This window comes from Tamandua tetradactyla, chromosome 4 (genome assembly GCF_023851605.1).
Source record: "Tamandua tetradactyla isolate mTamTet1 chromosome 4, mTamTet1.pri, whole genome shotgun sequence".
Taxonomy (NCBI): domain Eukaryota; kingdom Metazoa; phylum Chordata; class Mammalia; order Pilosa; family Myrmecophagidae; genus Tamandua; species Tamandua tetradactyla.
Window position 1 is genome coordinate 31,989,419 of NC_135330.1, and position 17,841 is coordinate 32,007,259.

At 38.8% G+C, this 17,841-nt stretch overlaps 1 protein-coding gene and 1 pseudogene across 2 annotated transcripts in view; one reads left to right on the top strand and one right to left on the bottom strand.

Annotated features, from left to right (window-relative positions):
- SEC16B (SEC16 homolog B, endoplasmic reticulum export factor) overlaps positions 1-17,841 on the bottom strand; it is a 99,291-nt gene that overhangs the window by 59,222 nt on the left and 22,228 nt on the right. Inside the window, exon 1 of one of the 2 annotated variants that reach the window (XR_013174119.1) lies at positions 8,281-8,389. The exons of the other annotated variant lie outside the window; for it this stretch is intronic. The gene's annotated coding sequence lies outside the window, so the exon portion shown is untranslated. Of the gene's footprint in view, positions 1-8,280; positions 8,390-17,841 lie in introns of those variants that run through there. 2 annotated transcript variants of the gene reach the window in all.
- On the top strand, positions 10,214-11,991 carry LOC143678872 (small ribosomal subunit protein eS1-like; annotated as a pseudogene).

A 17,841-nucleotide genomic window follows, 5' to 3' on the forward strand; every position in this document is an offset into this window, starting at 1 on the left:
TACTTATCGTCTCAGCGTAGGTGGCCTCACTTATTAAATGAGTGTATAATAACAGATATTTTCATAAGGTTGTTGTAGGAAAAATAGGATGATGAATTGTTCATGACAGGTAATAGGTGTTCAATTAGTATATGATCAATAAATGAAAGAATGACTTAGGAAAGGCATTTAGTGCAGTGACTGTATGTAGTAAATGTTCAACAAATAGGTGTTGATAATTTTGCTGTTTAAAAGAACATAGTAATGCAAAGGACTTATACATGGAAAACTATAAAACTTTGCTAAAAAAAATCAAAGAAGATTTAATTAAATAGAAGGACATACCATGCTCCTGGATTGGAAGACTAAATACTGTTAAGATGTCAATTCTACCCAAAATTATTTATAGATTCCATGCAATCACAACCAAAATCCCAACTGCCAACTTTGCAGAAATGGAAAAGCCAACCATCAGATTTATTTGGAAGGATAAGGGGTCTGAATAGCCAAAGCCATCTTGAAAACAAGAACAAAGTTGGAGAACTCACACTGCCTGAATTCAAAGCTTATAACAAAGCAACAGTGGTCAAAACAGCATGGTACTGATTCAAGAACAGACACACAGATCAATGGAATTGAATTGAGAATTCAAAAGCAGACCCTTACATCCATGGGCAACTGATTTTTGACAAGGCTGTCAAGTCTACTCAATTAGGAAAGTACAGTCTCTTCAAGAAATGGTGCTGGAAAAACTGGATAACCTCATGAAAAAGAATGAAGGAGGATCCCTATCTCACACTATATACAAAAATTAACTTGAAGTGGATCAAAGACTAAATAAAAGAATCAGAACTATAAAACTCCTAGAAGAAAATATGGGGAAACATCTTCAGGATCTTGTGTTAGGCAATGGTTTCTTAGACTTTCTACCCAAAGCATAAGCAACAAAAGAAAAAATAGATAAATGGGATCTCATCAAAATTAGAAACTTCTGTGCATCAAAAGACTTCATCAAGAAAGTGAAAAGACAACCTATTCAATGGGGAGAAATATTTGGAAACCACATATCCAATAAGGGTTCATTATCCAGAATAGTAAAGAAATCCTACAACTTAATAAAAAGACAAACAACCCAATTTAAAAATGGGTGGGACATCAGTCATGTTTGACTATTAATCTGTGTCCCCATGAGCATGAACTCATTTGTAAATAGGACCTTTGAAGATGTTATTACTTAAGGTGTGGATTCATTTGTGAATAGGAACTTTGAAAATCCAATTTAGGTGAGGCCAAATTGAATCAGGTTTGGCCTTCATCTATAAGTATGGCATTCATTTAAACAAGGTAAACTTAGCACAGGAGCTAGAAGTTAGTGGAAATCAGAAGCCAGAAATCAGAAGAAGCCAGAGAAGGAGGCATATTGCCATGTGATGGAGGCAGAGATGCAAGACAAAGAACCCAAAGGAGTGTGGCAAACCAGCACCAGAATGCTACAAACTCCTTCTGTAAGCAAAGCCACTTGAGGCCTTGATTTTGGAGTATTAGTTTCCAAAAGTGTGAGATCATACATTCCTATTGTTTAAGTCAACTTGTTCATGGTATTTGTCATAGCAGTTCTAGTAAAGTAAGACAAACAGAGTGAATTAAATTAATGATGCATTCTGTAATTTCTAGAATAATAAATAAAAATGATATTCTATGCTATACAACAGAAATAAATCTAAAAGGGAAAAGAAGATGAAATTATAAAGTCAAGCAATATGATTTTAATTTTAAAAAATGGGTGGAAGATGAATAGACATTTCTTCAAAAAGGATATACAAATGGCTAAAAAAACACATGAAAAGATGCTCATCATCATAAGCTATTAAGGAAATGCAAATCAAAGCCACAATCAGATACCATTTCACACTCACTAGAATGGCTACTCATAAAAAATGGAAAATTACAAGTGTTGGAGAGGATGTGGAGAAGTGTGAATACTCATTCACTGCTGGCAAGAATGTAAAATGGTGTAGCCACTGTGGCAGACAATTTAGCAGTTCCTAAAAACTAGGCATATAAATGCTATATGAACCATCAATCCCTCCTAGGTATGCCCAAAAGAATCGAAAGCAGAGACTCAAACAGATTTTTGCACACCGATGTTCATAGTAGCATTACTCACAATTGGCAAACGATGGAATCCATCAACCAATGAATGGATAAACAAAATGTGGTATACAAATACAATGAAATATTACTCACTATTAAAAAGAAATGAAGTTCTGATTCATGAGACATGGATAAACCTTGAAGACATCAAGGTGAGTGAAATAAGCCAGATGCAAAAGAACAAATAATGATCTCACTGATATGAAATAATTAGAATAAGCAAACTCAGAGTTAGAATCTAGAATATAGGCTATCGGGGGCTGGTTTGAATGTAGGGAATAGGGAGTTAACGCTTAAACTGTACAGAGTTTATACCTGGGCTGAATATAAAATTTTGGTAATGGATGGTGGTGATGTTAGCACAACATTGTGAATATAGTAACAGCACTGAATTATATATGTTAATGTGGTTAAAAGGAGAACTTTTAGGTCGTATATATGTTACCAGAATAAAAATTAAAAGATAAAACATAGGGCTGTACAATGCAGTAAACCCTATTGTAAATGATGGACTATGGCTAATAGTACAATTATAAAAATGTTCGTTCATGAATATACGTACCACACTAATGCAAGCTGTTAACAGTAGAATGTTATATGGGAACTCTATTTTATGCATGATATTTCTGTAAATCTATAACTTCTCTAATCAAAAAAATTAATTTAAAAAAGAGCATAGCAAAAGAGTTACTTTCTAAGCTATTTCAGGTATATGTTTTTATTTAGCTCTTATCAAAGCTTTTTATTATAAGTATAATTTTTTTTTTTTGCATGGGGAGGCATCAGGAATTGAACCCAGGTCTCTAGCATAGTAGGTAAGAATCCTGCCACTGAGCCACCATCACACCACCCTGTAAGTATACAATTTAATCTGAGATTTTTATTTTTAATTTTATTCTGCCCTCTCTCATCATAATAATCTATTATAGTAATAGCTTGTCTTCACCTTGGCTCATTATTTTCTTCACCCAGAGGCATCAGCAATAATATGTCCATTTGATGGCAGTAAAACTGAGGAAGAGATTTTACCTAACTCACACAGTACATCAGTATCGATCATCAAGTGGAGGAGAATCACATCACAGGACTTCTAATACAATGCTTTGTTCAAAAAAGCATATTGTTCAGTAATCATAATGTAGTGTCTTTAATGCAAAAATGCAATTATTTAAAAATTCATCCCATGTGAATACCTTGATTACAACTTCCATAATTATCAATGTAAACATGCTCGTTCAACCTGTTTTGTATATATATATAAACATAAAAATAACTCAAAGATTCATTTCTGTATTTTCTCCTTGTCCATTTGCCAGCCAACAAAGGTTCCTGCCACTTTGGTGGTTCTACTTCTCTGCTCAGTGTTCCATGTATAGAAATAGCTCGTGTGAATGTATACCCGAGTTTCAGAGGCACTAACATCCCTTGTTCTCTCATTCTGGAATAAGTGACTGCAAATATAGCAAAGCTCCCCGGGAGTGCTGTTCTAGTGCTGAATTTAGCACATGAGGGCAATTTCCATAGGAGCCACTTACAATGTCAAAAATCAAAGCACAAACTTTGGTTTTGTGAATAGGGAGGACATTGAAGGGCAGGACAAGATGATGGAGAAGTTTCTTTCCTAAACATAAATATCACCAGCCATCACAAGGGAGATGGCCAGAGTCCATTATTTTCTGAAAGCACCTCATTCTCTGCATGCTGAGTAAATATTTCCTGCCCTTCCCAGCACTGCTTCTTTGATATGGTTTCTGTTCCAACTTGCTAAGAATATTTCGCTTTACACAAAGAATTCAATACTTTGTATGCCCCATGACATCATGACACTATGTGTAATGCTGGTCCAGATGTCATTCATTAAATTAATATGACTGGGGTATGCCTCATCCCTGAAGAATATGAAAAAAAACTGTTTCCCTTGTTCAACAAATAGTATTTTAGATAAATGCTAATTAATTTATTCATTATAATAAACAGTGTTTCTCCTATATGAGCTGATTCTCCATGGTTCCTCTAATGAAGCCTGCTAAAACCCAGGACTGTGTGAAAGGAACCCAAAAGCAGTCCCTGCTCCTATTTAATAACCAAAAAATTGGTGCAAAACTGAGTACTTCACTCCCCATTATTTCTTGAATGCCAACTATGCATTAGGCATCATGTCAGGTGCAAGCCACAATAAATGCACAAGATGAACTTGTTCCTTCTCCTCACAGTTTACAACCTAATAAGAAATTCCAATGATACAGGAGTAAGAGGAGAAGGTAATAGCAAGAAGGAAGTGAAATGCATAGCAAGGCAACACCTCCCTGCAGAAAAAAACATCTCAGCTGAGTCCTGAAGGATGAAAGTGCGTTAGGCTGGAAAGAGGGGGAAGGCAAGTAAGAGAGAATGTGTTGCCAGCTGACGAAAGAGTATGAGCAAAGGCTCAGAGGCAAGGGAGAGCTGATGCATTCAGCACAGCTTCAGAGGGTTTGAACTTAAAATACAAAGAGAAGTGATGAGAGTCTAGACTAAAAAGACTGTCCTAGCTGTCTAACCCAGCCACGTAGTAGAGCAGAGTGTATCCCCAGCTCTCCCAATAACAATGTAGTTTGCAAACACTTATGGTGGACACCTGCTATTTATGCCCACCCAGCATCCTATCCTCTGGCTTCTGGTAATAGAGCACCAATTTCCCTATGTAGCATGTGTGAGGCTGACTCCCTCCCTTGCTCTAAGGTAGGTACAAGAGTCATACCTGGATAATCAGAGTCCTCCATATGCCTGGCCACAACGATTAGTTCAGGGGTGAGCACATGTCCAGTAACATATCCAAGGAGCATGGGTCCAGAACATATGCTTGAACTACTGTGTAAAGAGCATGCTTCCCACTGGGTTGACTGAGAGAGCTGAATATCTGTCCACTATTCATTCATTCAACAAACATTTAATAGTTATTATATGCCATATGATCATGTAGGCATTGAGATACAGAAATAAAGCACATAATTCTATTTCTTAGGAGACGTAATTCTATTTCTTAGGTATTCATTGTCAACTAGCGATGCAAATAAAATAAACTAATCACTTTACTACAACAAGATTAAGTGTTAGGACAGAGGTTACATAGATTATTACATGTTCAGGGAAGGACAATCAACTCAAGGAAGGCTTCCTGGGGGAGAAAACATTCATTGAACTAGGTTGGATAATAAGGATTTAATTGGATGAATTGGAGAAGAGGAGTGGATCCAGAAGAGGAATCACTATGTAGAAAGGCATGGAAGGGAGATTCAGCTGGGAAGTCCCCGTGAACCACCATATTCAATCAGGTCAGATGGCAATGCCCAGTCAGAGAGTAGGTGAGGAAGCCACAGAGACAAGTTGGGACCCAATGGTGGAGTCCTTGGATGTATGCTGAAGACTATGAGGGGCTTCTGAAAGATTCAAAACAGGTAGGTGAGGTCAAGTTTGTTTTTAGAAAATCACACAAGTCACAATGAAGAGAGCAGTTTAGGGAACGCCAGACTGCAGATAGGGTGAGGCTTAGCAAGTAGATGCCATAATCCTTCTTATAAGTCAATAAAAACTAAGGTAAAATACTGGTGGAAGGGGAAAGGAGAGCAGGGGGTGGGTGTCAAATTTAGAGAAGCAAGGGGGCAGAATAAACCGGTTTAGACGCTAACTGGATTTATAGGGCTCTGGACCGGAGACTGTAGATGGTGCTACATCTGATCAAGATTGAAATGCATTTTATTGGGAGAAGCAGGTTTTGTAAGGAAAGGTGAGTTCAGGTTAGGCCAAAGTAAACCGAGTTGTCTGAAGAACAATATACTGGAGATGCCTTTCAGGCAGGGAATATGAGTCAGGAGCTCCTGAGAGAAGTCTGCAGAGACACAGATTTGTAGTGGGTGGTGTTCCTTTGTTTGTACCTTGCTTCTTTCTTTAACATTTGTACGTGCTTTGATTTAGGTGATATCGGCATACAAGTCATAATTAAAATCATAGATATGAATGAGATTTTCAAAGAAGAACAGAGATTTCAAAGTGAGAAAGTAACAGGTTAAGATAAAAGGCAGAGAAGGAAAGCCCATGAAGTCTGAAAAGGCAGAGTCAGACAGCGTCAAGGAAACTTAGGGATGAGAGAGTTTCAAGAAACAGGAAGAGGTAAACAGAACAAATACAGTAAAAGAGAAATGCACTTGAGAACTTGCAAGTGTCCAGTGGATTCCATGGGTGGGATGAATAGTCAAGAAAGGAATAGAAGAGTAAGGAGAGAAATAAGTGTTTGTTCATTGGCAGGCTGGATGGTTAATATAACCATCCAGTAGGAGAGAACTGAAGATGTTTTTAAGCTATGGCGGAAAGTCAGTGTAGAGGAGAGATTGAAAATAAACAGGGAGTAAAGTAAATGAGGGATGAATGCAGTCCCTGAGAGGGTTAATGAAGATGGAGTTCACAGCAATTAGTCAGGGGTCCAGAACTGCCCCTCTGCCACTGAGGAGGGTGGGGGAAAGGAAAGGATGCATGAATGCCCATGCAGAAAATTTTGAGAGTTAGGCAAGGCAAAGTTGATGAAATTTTTTATTTCATCCAAAACTAATGGTACATAGATTACCAGCCTATAAAAGCATGTGAATTACACTCCCACAACTTCCTAAGTCAAAAATGACTGAGCTGATGGTGATGAGTCTCAGGAAGCTAAGGATGCACAGCACAGTCACCAGTGGTGGGTACTTTCTATCACATGCGAAAACACAGTCTGGTTTATTTTTGACTCACTTTAATTTGTTTCAAGCCCTAAGCTTGTGGGTCATACCTATTTCAAGCAATTTCATTTTCCTTTGTTTCAGGCTTTTGTGTTTTTGCCCCTCAAAAGGTAGCAGCTACAAAGATACTTGTTCAAATCAATAACCATTTGAAAATAGAAACTCAAATTATCTAGGATGAGTCTGCATGGAATTGACACCTTTGAGACATTTTTTTCCTCCTACCAATACTACCAATGTAAATGGGCCTGTCAAGTTTTCTTTCACAATTCGATGAGACCTGGTTGATGACATATCATAAATAAAGTATTCCTTCCTAAATGAGGTGTGGAGCAAATCTGATGTTCTGTGAGACGCTGTTCACCAAGGAAAAAATTCACCCTACATGAAAAATCAAATATTACTGAAGATATTATCCATTCCAACCCATTGATTTTCTAGCACATAAAACTGAAGCCTGGAGTGACATACAGTTAATTGAGATCAATGCCAGGACCGAACCTAAGTCTCCTGACTCCCAGCCCAGTGTTCACTCCTGTTTCCGAAACGTCTGTTTTCCTACTGGGCAGCAAATTCCACAGAGGCAGGGACTTTTCTGTCTTATTCACTTATGTATCCCTAGCATAGAGGTAACAGTCAAAAACATCTGTGATTCAATAAGTTGGTCAGGGTAGACTGTGGGTTATTTGTGAGGTTTCATGAAGAGCTAACCATCAGAGCAAAAGGTCTCTACAGAAAGAAAAAAGAATCACCAACCCATTAACACATGGACTGTGAGCTTTGCAAGTACGAGAAATTGTGGTAACCCTGGACAAGCCTTGGGGAAAGCAGCCTCTGAGCCACCTCTTACTAAAGGCATCGATGCCAGGGTTTCATCTGTCATGGGGTTGGCGGACACCATGGCCTTTGTCATCGATATAGCTTGAGAAGAGAAGTTTCTACAGTTCCTGTAAGACAGTTTTAACCAACTTGAATCCTCCTTAAAATATTTAACAGGCTCTCTCCTCTCTCCCAAACACTGCAACCGCTAAGCCTCCTTTCATCTTTCCATAACCAAACTGCCTAAAATTTTCATGTAAGTTGAATTCATATGTCATTTGTACATTAGCAATGAATTCTACCCCACCGGGGACAGGCCCTGCCAGGGTGTGCGGGAATTCAGAGTTTAAAAGTGGCATCAGCCACAGTCGAAACTAGTTTTTTCAAATAAGACCCTGTGTTTCTTTCTTTTGCTGAAAACCATGTGCTGGCTTAATGCCTTTCTACTCTGGCTGAGACCAAATTCCTTTTTTAAAAATCTGCTAGAAATGTCTTTAACAGGAATTATATTCCCTCTTAGCATTCTTGAATTTGGGTTTGGATTTGAGTTAACTGATTAATGGCGAAAATATGTACTTACATCTTTTGCCCCTAAATCACGAGTTGTTGCTGCTGCTGCTGCTGCTGTTATATCCCATCATGACAGCCTGCTGTTACTCACAGCTGGCAGACACCGTAAACTGTGATGCCACGTCAGCAGCCCAGAACCCTTCTGCTTCAGCAACAGTTTCCAAACGGAATAATTTAGTGTGTACATCCTGAGGCTAGAAGCATGATGATTTGACCACCATACTGAGAAGGTCTAAATAAAAGAAGCCACTACTCGAGACTACAAAAACAAACTACACACATCCCTTTATGGGTCAAAATGAAGACCTAAAGGGGACCTGAATATTACATTGATTTTTTAAGCAATTAATGGCAACCTGTTAATAACTGACAGAAAAAGCGTCAGAAATAGAAATTGGGAAAGTACAACTCTGGGGCTCTCAGTCAGTATTATGGGGTTTAAGTCATTAAAAATGATGAGTTTAGCATGATAAAAGACAAAAAAGGTGAATGCTTATGAACAGACAAAATGGTTGAATAAATCATGGGACATTTATGTCATGGAATATTAGGATATTTGAAAACAAATAATAAATTCGACCTTTACCAGTTGATTGGAGGGATTTCAATGGCATATAATTGACTGAAAAAAATGTAATATTATCACATTTTTAAAAGAAAAAGCATATGTATGCTTATGTATATGCATGTACGTATGTATAATTACATATGATGAGATATGAATATTCATGTATCTGTATGAATAAAAGTATAAAAGGTGCATCTAGCTGTTCATAATACTTCTTTGTTTAAAGGAAATGGTATGCAGAAACAATGGGTGAGGGTGGAAGTAAGTTTTTTAAAGTCTACATAATAAAACAGCATTTATTACATCCCATTCCTGTCAAATAGTGTGTATATGTATGGTGTGTATGCTCAAAAAAAAAGCACGTATAACTTTACAAAAATGCTAATTAGTTATTATAAGGTGGTGGGAATCTAGGTGACTTGTATCTTCTTTATTTTTTATGCATACTTCAATTTAGGTAATCAGAAGAAATAGTGGAAGTGTTTTTATTATGTAAAAAACATTGACAAGTGGTAACTTGCCTGAACTCTTATGTTTCTGAACCCCTCTGATGAATATTAAATAGATTTGAGGTTTCTTCCACTCTCTGTTCCAAATGCACTCAAGAATTCTAAAGATATTCTCATGCTTATCTAAAACAGACAGGCTAGAACAAAGAGAAACGTAAAACACTTTTCTAGCCCAGACTCCACAACACTTTCCTTTCATTTGCAATTAATATTACAGGTGGGTCACCTCTTCACACCTTTCCTGGGGTGTGTTACAGAGGGAGGAACTCCCCAGCACACGTATACATACACAGTTGCTGCCGAAGGTGCTGTTCAATCCATACTGTGGATTCTAGGGGTGACGCAGAAAACATTTGGGTCTATGGTGATTGAGGGAAGGAAGAAGGAAATTAGAATTGACAAACCGTTAATTTTGGTACCACAGCCAGAAATTGAGAATAAGTCTCTATTGGGCAATAACCAAATAATCAAAAATTAAATGAATTAGAAAACTGGAGAGGTCATTATGTATTAATGTACCATATTTTCTGAATTAAAAATGAAGTCAGGTATATTGAATGAATTTGGACATTAAATTATCTTAGTTACATGGACAACAACAAACTTTTTTAATTGGAACAATCCTAGAAAACTGAAGATGTCAAGTCACTGTCGGGGCTGTGCATCAAGGAGATACACATAGGAATCAAAAGGCATAATTGTATATATTCTATTCACTGCCCAAGAGAAGAAGTGGGGAAAGTTCTCAATTTTAAACTAAATGGGGAAAATGTGTTATTTAGATAAAATCCCTACATTATAGAGCTGTTTCTAAAATAACTTTATAAAAAAGAAATGTTCTTCCTTTTGGCTCTCAGTGCCACACCATGGCAGTTGGCAAGAACAAACGCCTTACAAAAGGTGGCAAAAAAGGAGCCAAGAAGAAAGTGGTTGATTCATTTTCCAAGAAAGATTGCTATATGATGTGAAAGCAATAGCAATGTTTAATATAAGAAATATTAGGAAAACACTAGTTACAAGGACTCAAGGAACTAAAATTGCATCTGATGGCCTTAACGGTCATGTTTTTGGAGTGAGTCTAGCTGATGTACAGAATGATGAAGTTGCATTTAGAAAACTCAAGCTAGTTACTGAGGATGTGCCAGGCAAAAACTGCCTAGCCAACTTCCATGGCATGGTTCTTATTCGTGACAAAATGTGTTCCATGGCCAAAAAATGGCAGACCATGATTGAAGCTCATGTTGACATCAAAACTATCGATGGTTGTTTGCTTCATCTATTTTGTGTTGGTTTTACCAAAAAACGCAACAATCAGATTCAGAAGACTTCTTATGCTCAGCACCAACAGGCCTGCCAAATCCAGAAGAAGATAACAGAAATTATGACTCAAGAGGTGCAGACAAATTACTTGAAAGAAGTGGTCAATACATCGAGGGGTGAAAGTCTTCCTGGCAGTATGGGAGATGCTCCAACAGATGAATCCAGCCCTGGCACTGTGGGATCAACAATTCCATCCTGACCAAAAGGGGGAAAAGAAGCATAACTGATAAGGTATCAGTGGGTGAGAGAGTTCAAATAGAGTCGAGAGGTTATTCTGGAGGTCACACTTACACAAGCTTCAGTTAGACATTGCTACCTAGCATAACTTGCCAAATCCCAACCAAAACCATTCCAGCCAATCCTGAAGAACACCCGGGGCAATATATAAGATTCTACAAAGGTTTACTGCACTAGGGTGACTTTAGAGAAACCTACAACCTCCAGATGGGTCCGTGGATCAGATAAGTCCTGAAACCTAGAAGGCCTTAGCCTCTCCAGAACATCAGCTAATTCCATCTCCCTACCCCATATTATTGACAGCCCTTTCCAACATGAAAAAGTTAGAATGGCCATAGCCCAAATGCCCCTAAAGAGTGGGATAGAAAGATCAAAAGTGATGGTGGAGTTATACAGAGAAGGTAGGTTTTAACAAACAAATGATTGCTGCATCATTAAATTGATATTTCTTTTAGTTTCCAGCATCTTAGAACAGCTAGAAGTAAAAACCTAAAATTGTTGGAATTGTAACCCATACCAAATTCTGAAATCTGTTCTACAACTAATTGTTGTGCTGGGCTTTGAAATATATATATTTTTTGTGTATATGTCATTTTTCACAAAAAAAAGGAAAAAAGTCCATTATGATGATAAAAATATATATATATCTATTACTTCTAGCCTCTTATATTCTGGAGCAGTTAGAAGGAAAAATATGAGAGAATGGTATGGTAGCCCCTGACAAACTCTAGGATCTGCACCGTAACTACTTGTTAAAGAGTGCTTTGAAAACTATTACTTTTTTCTTTCGTTGCATTTTATATATGTTATATTATATAATCAAAAAGTTAAAAAAAAAAAAAAAAGGGTTCAATAAGTTGATTCCAGACAGCACTGGTAAAGACATAGATAAGGACTGCCAATCTATCCTCTCCATGATGTGTTTGTTAGAAAAATAAAAATGCTGAAGAAGCCTAAGTTTGAACTGGGAAAACTCATGGAGTGTCACGGTGAAGGTAGTAGTTCTGGAAAAGCAACTGGAGATGAGACAGGTACTAAAGTGGAATGAGCTGATGGGTATGAGCCACCAGTCCAAGAATCTATTTAAAATTCAGACTTTTAAAAGTGAGAAATAAAAAGTCTTATTTGTGGGGAAAAAAAATGTTCTTTTACTTTTCAACTTTCAATCACAGTAGCGTCCTAATTTTTTTTTTTTTTTTTTTTTTTTTTTTTTTTTTGTGAAAGCATCTCTAATTCAACCTATTTTAGATGGAAACATTTGAAGATCCAGAGAGGTTAACTTGCCCAGGGCCACACAATAGAACTCACAGTACTGTGCTGCAAATATTAAGAGCAGATCCTGAATTGTGGGAAGATAGTAGAGCAGGAAACTGCAAGAATCATTCCCTCTACCAGAACTATTAAATATGCAGGAATGCTATAAATGAACTATTTCCAAACTTCAGAGACCAGCAGACCATTGTATAGCTTCCAGGGAAGAGTGGGAAGATGAGGCTGGTAAATTATGGTAAATAACAGTAAACTGCTATCTCTGTACAACAGTTACTGTCACCTATCCCCCACTCTTATGTCAGGGAGGAATGTAGTCTGGCCTCTGGCATAGCTGGCTAATATCGAAGAGAGATATAAAAATCCAATTCCCCCTTAGGCTACCTATAGGTATGTCTGAAGGACTTCTTTTGTTGCTCAGATGTGGCCTTTCTCTCTCTAACCCCAAGTCTGCAAGTGAAACCACTGTCTTCCCCCCTACATGGGACATGACATCCAGGGATGAGTCTCCCTGACAGTGTGGGAGATGACCCCCAGGGATGAGCCTGGCCCTGGCCCCGTGGGATCAACAATGTCATCCTGACCAAAAGGGGGGAAAGATATGGAACAAATAAGGTATCAGTGGCTGAGAGAGTTCAAATAAAGTTGAGAAGCTACACTGGAGGTCGCTCTTGTGCATGCTTTAGTTAGACATTGCTATATAACATATCTTGCCAAACCAAAACCAAAACCATTCCTGCCAATCCTAAAAGATACCTAGGATATTAAATAAGATTTTACAAAGGTTCCATGCAGTAAGTTAACTTTACAGAAACCTACAACCTCCAGATGGGTCCCTAGGACCAGATAAGTTTATAAGTCCTGAAATGCAGAGCGGCCAGCCTCTCCAGAATATCAACTAGTTCCATCCCCCATCCTGTATTATCAACAGCCACTTCCAACATGAGAAAGTTAGAATGGCAGAAAGATCAAAGGTAATGGTAGAGTTATACAGAGAAGGTAGGGTTTAACAAATGAGTATGAGTGCTGAATGATTACACTGATATTTCTTTTAGCCTTCAGTACCTTACAGCAGCTAGGGGGAAAAAAAAACTAAAATTGTGGCATTGTCACCCATACCAAACTCTGAAATCTGTTCTACAAGACTGTGAAAAGTGTTTTTGTTCTTAGAATTGCTTGGTTTTGTTAGCATCTGATACTCAAGAAAATCTCTATCACACCACTAGCTGGATACAAATAAAAAAATAAACATCTCAGGAAATAAATCCCAGAGTTGATATTTTCAATTATTAAACGTACAGTGTACAACAAAACATTACAAAACAAAGAAACAGAAAATGATTGCCCATGCAAAAAAAAAAAGGGTAAAAATACAGAAAACACCATGAAGAAGATCAGAATGTAGACATATCCAACAAAGACCTTAAAAAATAATCTTCTATATGCTCAAGGAGATGAAGGAAAATACACATAAATAATGAAATGATATAAGAAAACAATGAATGAACAATATGAGCATTTCAATAAAGAACTACACATTCTAAAAAGGAACTAAACAGAACTACTGGAGTTGAAGACCAAATAACAGAAATGAAAAATTACTGGAGGGTTTCAACAACAGATTGGAGATGGCAGAAGAGTGAGTGAGGAGGAGTGAGAAAGTCAGAATATTCTAGAAGTAGATTTGGAGGTTTGGGGAATGAATGTGTACCATAGCCTCTCAGAGAACAAGAATGTGAATTAACTAGGAAAATGAAGCAGCACTGCCAGGCAGCACTGAGAATCTACTTGAGTTCTGTGATCATAAAATTAAGACCAGTAAGCCAGCTGGGTATTTTCATTCAGATACATTCTGCTTAGGTGCAGATGTGGATGGGTGAGTCGAGTTTAGCAGGTGAGGGGGCTTGCCAGATGAAGGCAATAGAGGGAAAGTAAGGCAAAAGAGTGGAGAATGGGCCATGTAGTGTAGGTTAAGTAAGGTAGAAGGGGAGGCCCAAGGGTTATGATGGACAGTGAAAAGGGTTTAAGGATGATGGATTGGTGGACTCGTGAGGTCAAAGAACGGTTGGAGTTGGGGTTCTAGAGGGAGTGAGCAGAAAATTAGGAAGTGGTAGTCACAGGGAGATACTGGAAATCAAAATGTTTGAGGCAGGACAAGTGCTAGTTATGGAGAACACTTGAGTGTGATGGTGTAAGAGTGAACTCCTGAGGTGGAAAAAAAGGATTACTTGAAGTTAAGGAGCTGAGAGGTCAGAATACTACTTGGATCACCTATGCCAGTGGTTCACAGAAGATTCTGGCTCAAATGTTTGGGATGGAGGTGAAATGACTGGGGTGGGGATAATGCCTGGATTTCTTAAAAGCTTCCCAAATAATTTAGAAATGCAGCCAGGGTTGGGACCAACTGATCTAAGTGGGCAATGCAATCACTAAGACTGTGGATAGGAATAGTGGTTGTTATAGTTTCCTGGTGGCTCAAACAAATACCATGCAATGGGCTGGCTTTGAGGATGGTTTATTGGCTCATGATAATGAGGCAAGGAAAAGTCCAAAATCAAGGAGAAAGGCAAGGCTTTCTCCCAGAAGACTGTGGCATTCTGGGGCTGGCTGATGGTGATCCTTGGTCCTTGGCTTTTCTGTTACATGGAAACGCACATGGTGTTTTCTCCTTTCTCTTTCATGTTCCACTGACTTTCAGCTTCTGGCTCCTCTGTAGCTTTTTTTTTTCTCGCTGTGACCTTCCCTATAAGGTCTTCAGTAATGGGATTAAGATCTATCCTGGGCCACACCTTACCTGAAGCCACCTCATCAAAGGATCCTGTTCACAAGGGTTCACACCCACAGGAATGGATTCGGTGTAAGAATATGTTTCTCTGGTATACAAAGCTCCAAGCCACCATAGTGACAAAGAGAGTGAAAGTGAGCCAGCAGGGGAATGAGGAAGAGTGAGTGCAGGCTGGTAGATGATCTTTGTATGGAGTAGCAGCTGGAGGTTTATGGAAACCCTGATGGCCTGTGTTTCAAAGTTGATGTGGGGTGTGGGACTAGGGAGGAAGGATGGTATGGGAACAATAGCCAGAAGGAGCAAAGAGGAGGTGTCCCCACCATCAGGCCCCAGTACACTTGAGCAGTGTCCCCTAGGTCTCTATCAGAGTAGAGAGAGGAGAGAGACATTCAGAAAAGAGGCTGAAGATTTAGGGGAAGGCTTAGGGGTCAGAAGGGTGAGAGGTGAGCTCACATACAGAAATACAGAGCTGTGTGGGAAAGGATGGCTGGGAGTCTTATACTTAACCAGGTAAGGCATAATGGGCTTCGTACCAAGGCTTTTCGGGAGAAGATAGTCAATTCAAATTAGAGTCTCTCTCTTATATTTTATTTAGACACTTAGTTTGTGGAGGTGAGGCTGAAGTTGATATGGCAGCCAGGAATTGTGCTTTCACTCAAAGAATACAGGTTCCTTAGGCCATTATTAATTCTACTGACGGCGTCTCACAGCCAGCAGACAGAGAGCAATAGGCCTCTTTTGTAGACGTCAAGGGAAAGGGTGATCTCACCAGACCCAAATGCAACTGGGTGGGGCTTCCTCAACTCTGCCTGAGTGAGAAAACAAAGTTGATTCACAGAAAAAACATCCCCACTAGTGAATAAACAATCAAACAAACTCCGTGTTCATGGCATGTCAGCATTATTGTTAAATACAAGAAGAGTAAATTATTTGTGGAGAAGCTGCAAATGGACAAGATAATGAAAGCCTAAGAGATTTCTTGCTATCTCACCATTAACGGCAAGGAGAGAAGCTGGTGAGATAAAGATAGAGAAAATGTGGGTGCTACAGAATGCTAAAGAAAATGTGGGTAATGTGCTCCATCAATCAATTACTGGGGACTACGTGCCTTTTATCGCATAGGGCAATCTTGCAAAGAACTTAAATGCCAAAAGGGGATAGAGGTACATTTTACAGACAAGGTAAAGTTAATGGTTAAATTGTACAGTGTAGATAGACTTAATGATAGAGAAATTCAAAGGTAGGAGAAATTAATGATAATAAAATTACTCAAATTCGGCTTTCAGGAGTTTGAGAAATAGTTCTGGGCGAACTAATCTGTATATTTCAGGCACTGGGGTGGACCCTTAATCCTCAACCCTCATCCTCTGAGATTTTCCTTATCACTATTTTACAGACAAAGCAAGCAAAGTTCACAGACATGAAGCAACTTCCCCAAGGTCAGATGGCTTATAAGTCAGGATTTGAACCCAAATCTTTTTTCTCCAAGCCCATACTTTGTCTATAATGCATTAAAGGTGAAGAGGGTTTGGATAGGTAAGGAAAAACAAGGCAAGCATTTTACGTGTGGGAAACGGGATTAATATTTTATTATTACATTTAGCTAATTGGCTCCTGAGAGCTGGCCTGTATCCCCAGACGAGAAGCTGCTGTCAATCCTCCAGCTCTTAAAATATCTGGGTCAGTAAGAAGAAGATCACAAGGTCTCCTTGTAGTTATTTTTAACTCAAAAAAATAACTTATAAAGCAAAGGAGAAGATAAAAATGAAAAAAATAAATCAGACATTTTAGAAGCTGAAGTTAAAAGGGAACTGTTTAATGGGAGCAACTGAACCTGCCTCGGAAGCTACAGGGAGGGGTCCTTGGTGGGTCACAGTGATTCCTGGCTCCAACGGAAATGAATAAAATCATACATCAGAGAGCAGGCCTGAGATAGAAGCAAAGACATAAGGTAGGAGACACACCAGCGCCACTTCTCTAGACCTGCCTTCAGAAAGACAGTGCCCTTGATCTCTTCTTCAGAGAAGAAAGGGAGGAAGAAATTCAGCAGACCTGTTCCAGCTTCTACCACTGGTTTTTACAATTTTTAGAACAAAAGGAAAAGGAAGGAGAATCTTTTAAGCAATCGCCCTATGTTACATGAAAGTGGCACTGATTGACATATGAATGTTATTCTTATGAGAAAAAAGATGTTCTGAGTGCTGCCTTCTATTTTCAAAAAAAATCAGCAATAATACATATTCTCTGCACAACTTTCCCATCAACTCAAAGTTACCAGGAATGAGGAAGCTGTAAGAGCAGAAAATATATCTCCCAGGACCTCAAAATGAGAGGTTCCTGCAAACCATCCCAATGTGTCACGTGTCAAAAGCAGCACATGGGAAGAGAAGCTTTCCTTTGATTGTGAGGCAAGATGGGCTCTTTACTGCACTGGGTCCAATGCAGAAGCAAAAGCTCAGAGATGGATCCATTGTCTAAGGAATTCATTTCCTGCTTGCATCTCTAACCCAGGGCTTGGGTCATACAAGTACATGTTAAATGTCTGTTGAACATTGTTAAAGGATAAGATTAAACTACAGGATGCAACAGGACAACTCTCTAAGGCCATGGCCATCCTAGGGCTGAACTCCATGCTATGGGAGTTCTGAGGACAGCAAGATCAACAGGCTCTTTTATCGAGGAAATGAGCCTTTGGTCAGACCCTGAAATGAATACAACCTGCACAGAAGGGCGAGTAAGAGATTTAGGGCACAGAGGTTTGTTCAGGTGATGGGCATGTACTGCAGACATCCAGCAAGAAAAGCACATCCTAGTCCCTGCTTTCACAGAGCAGACAGTCTAGCAATCAATCTCCTTGGAGCAGAGGACACTGACAGATCATGA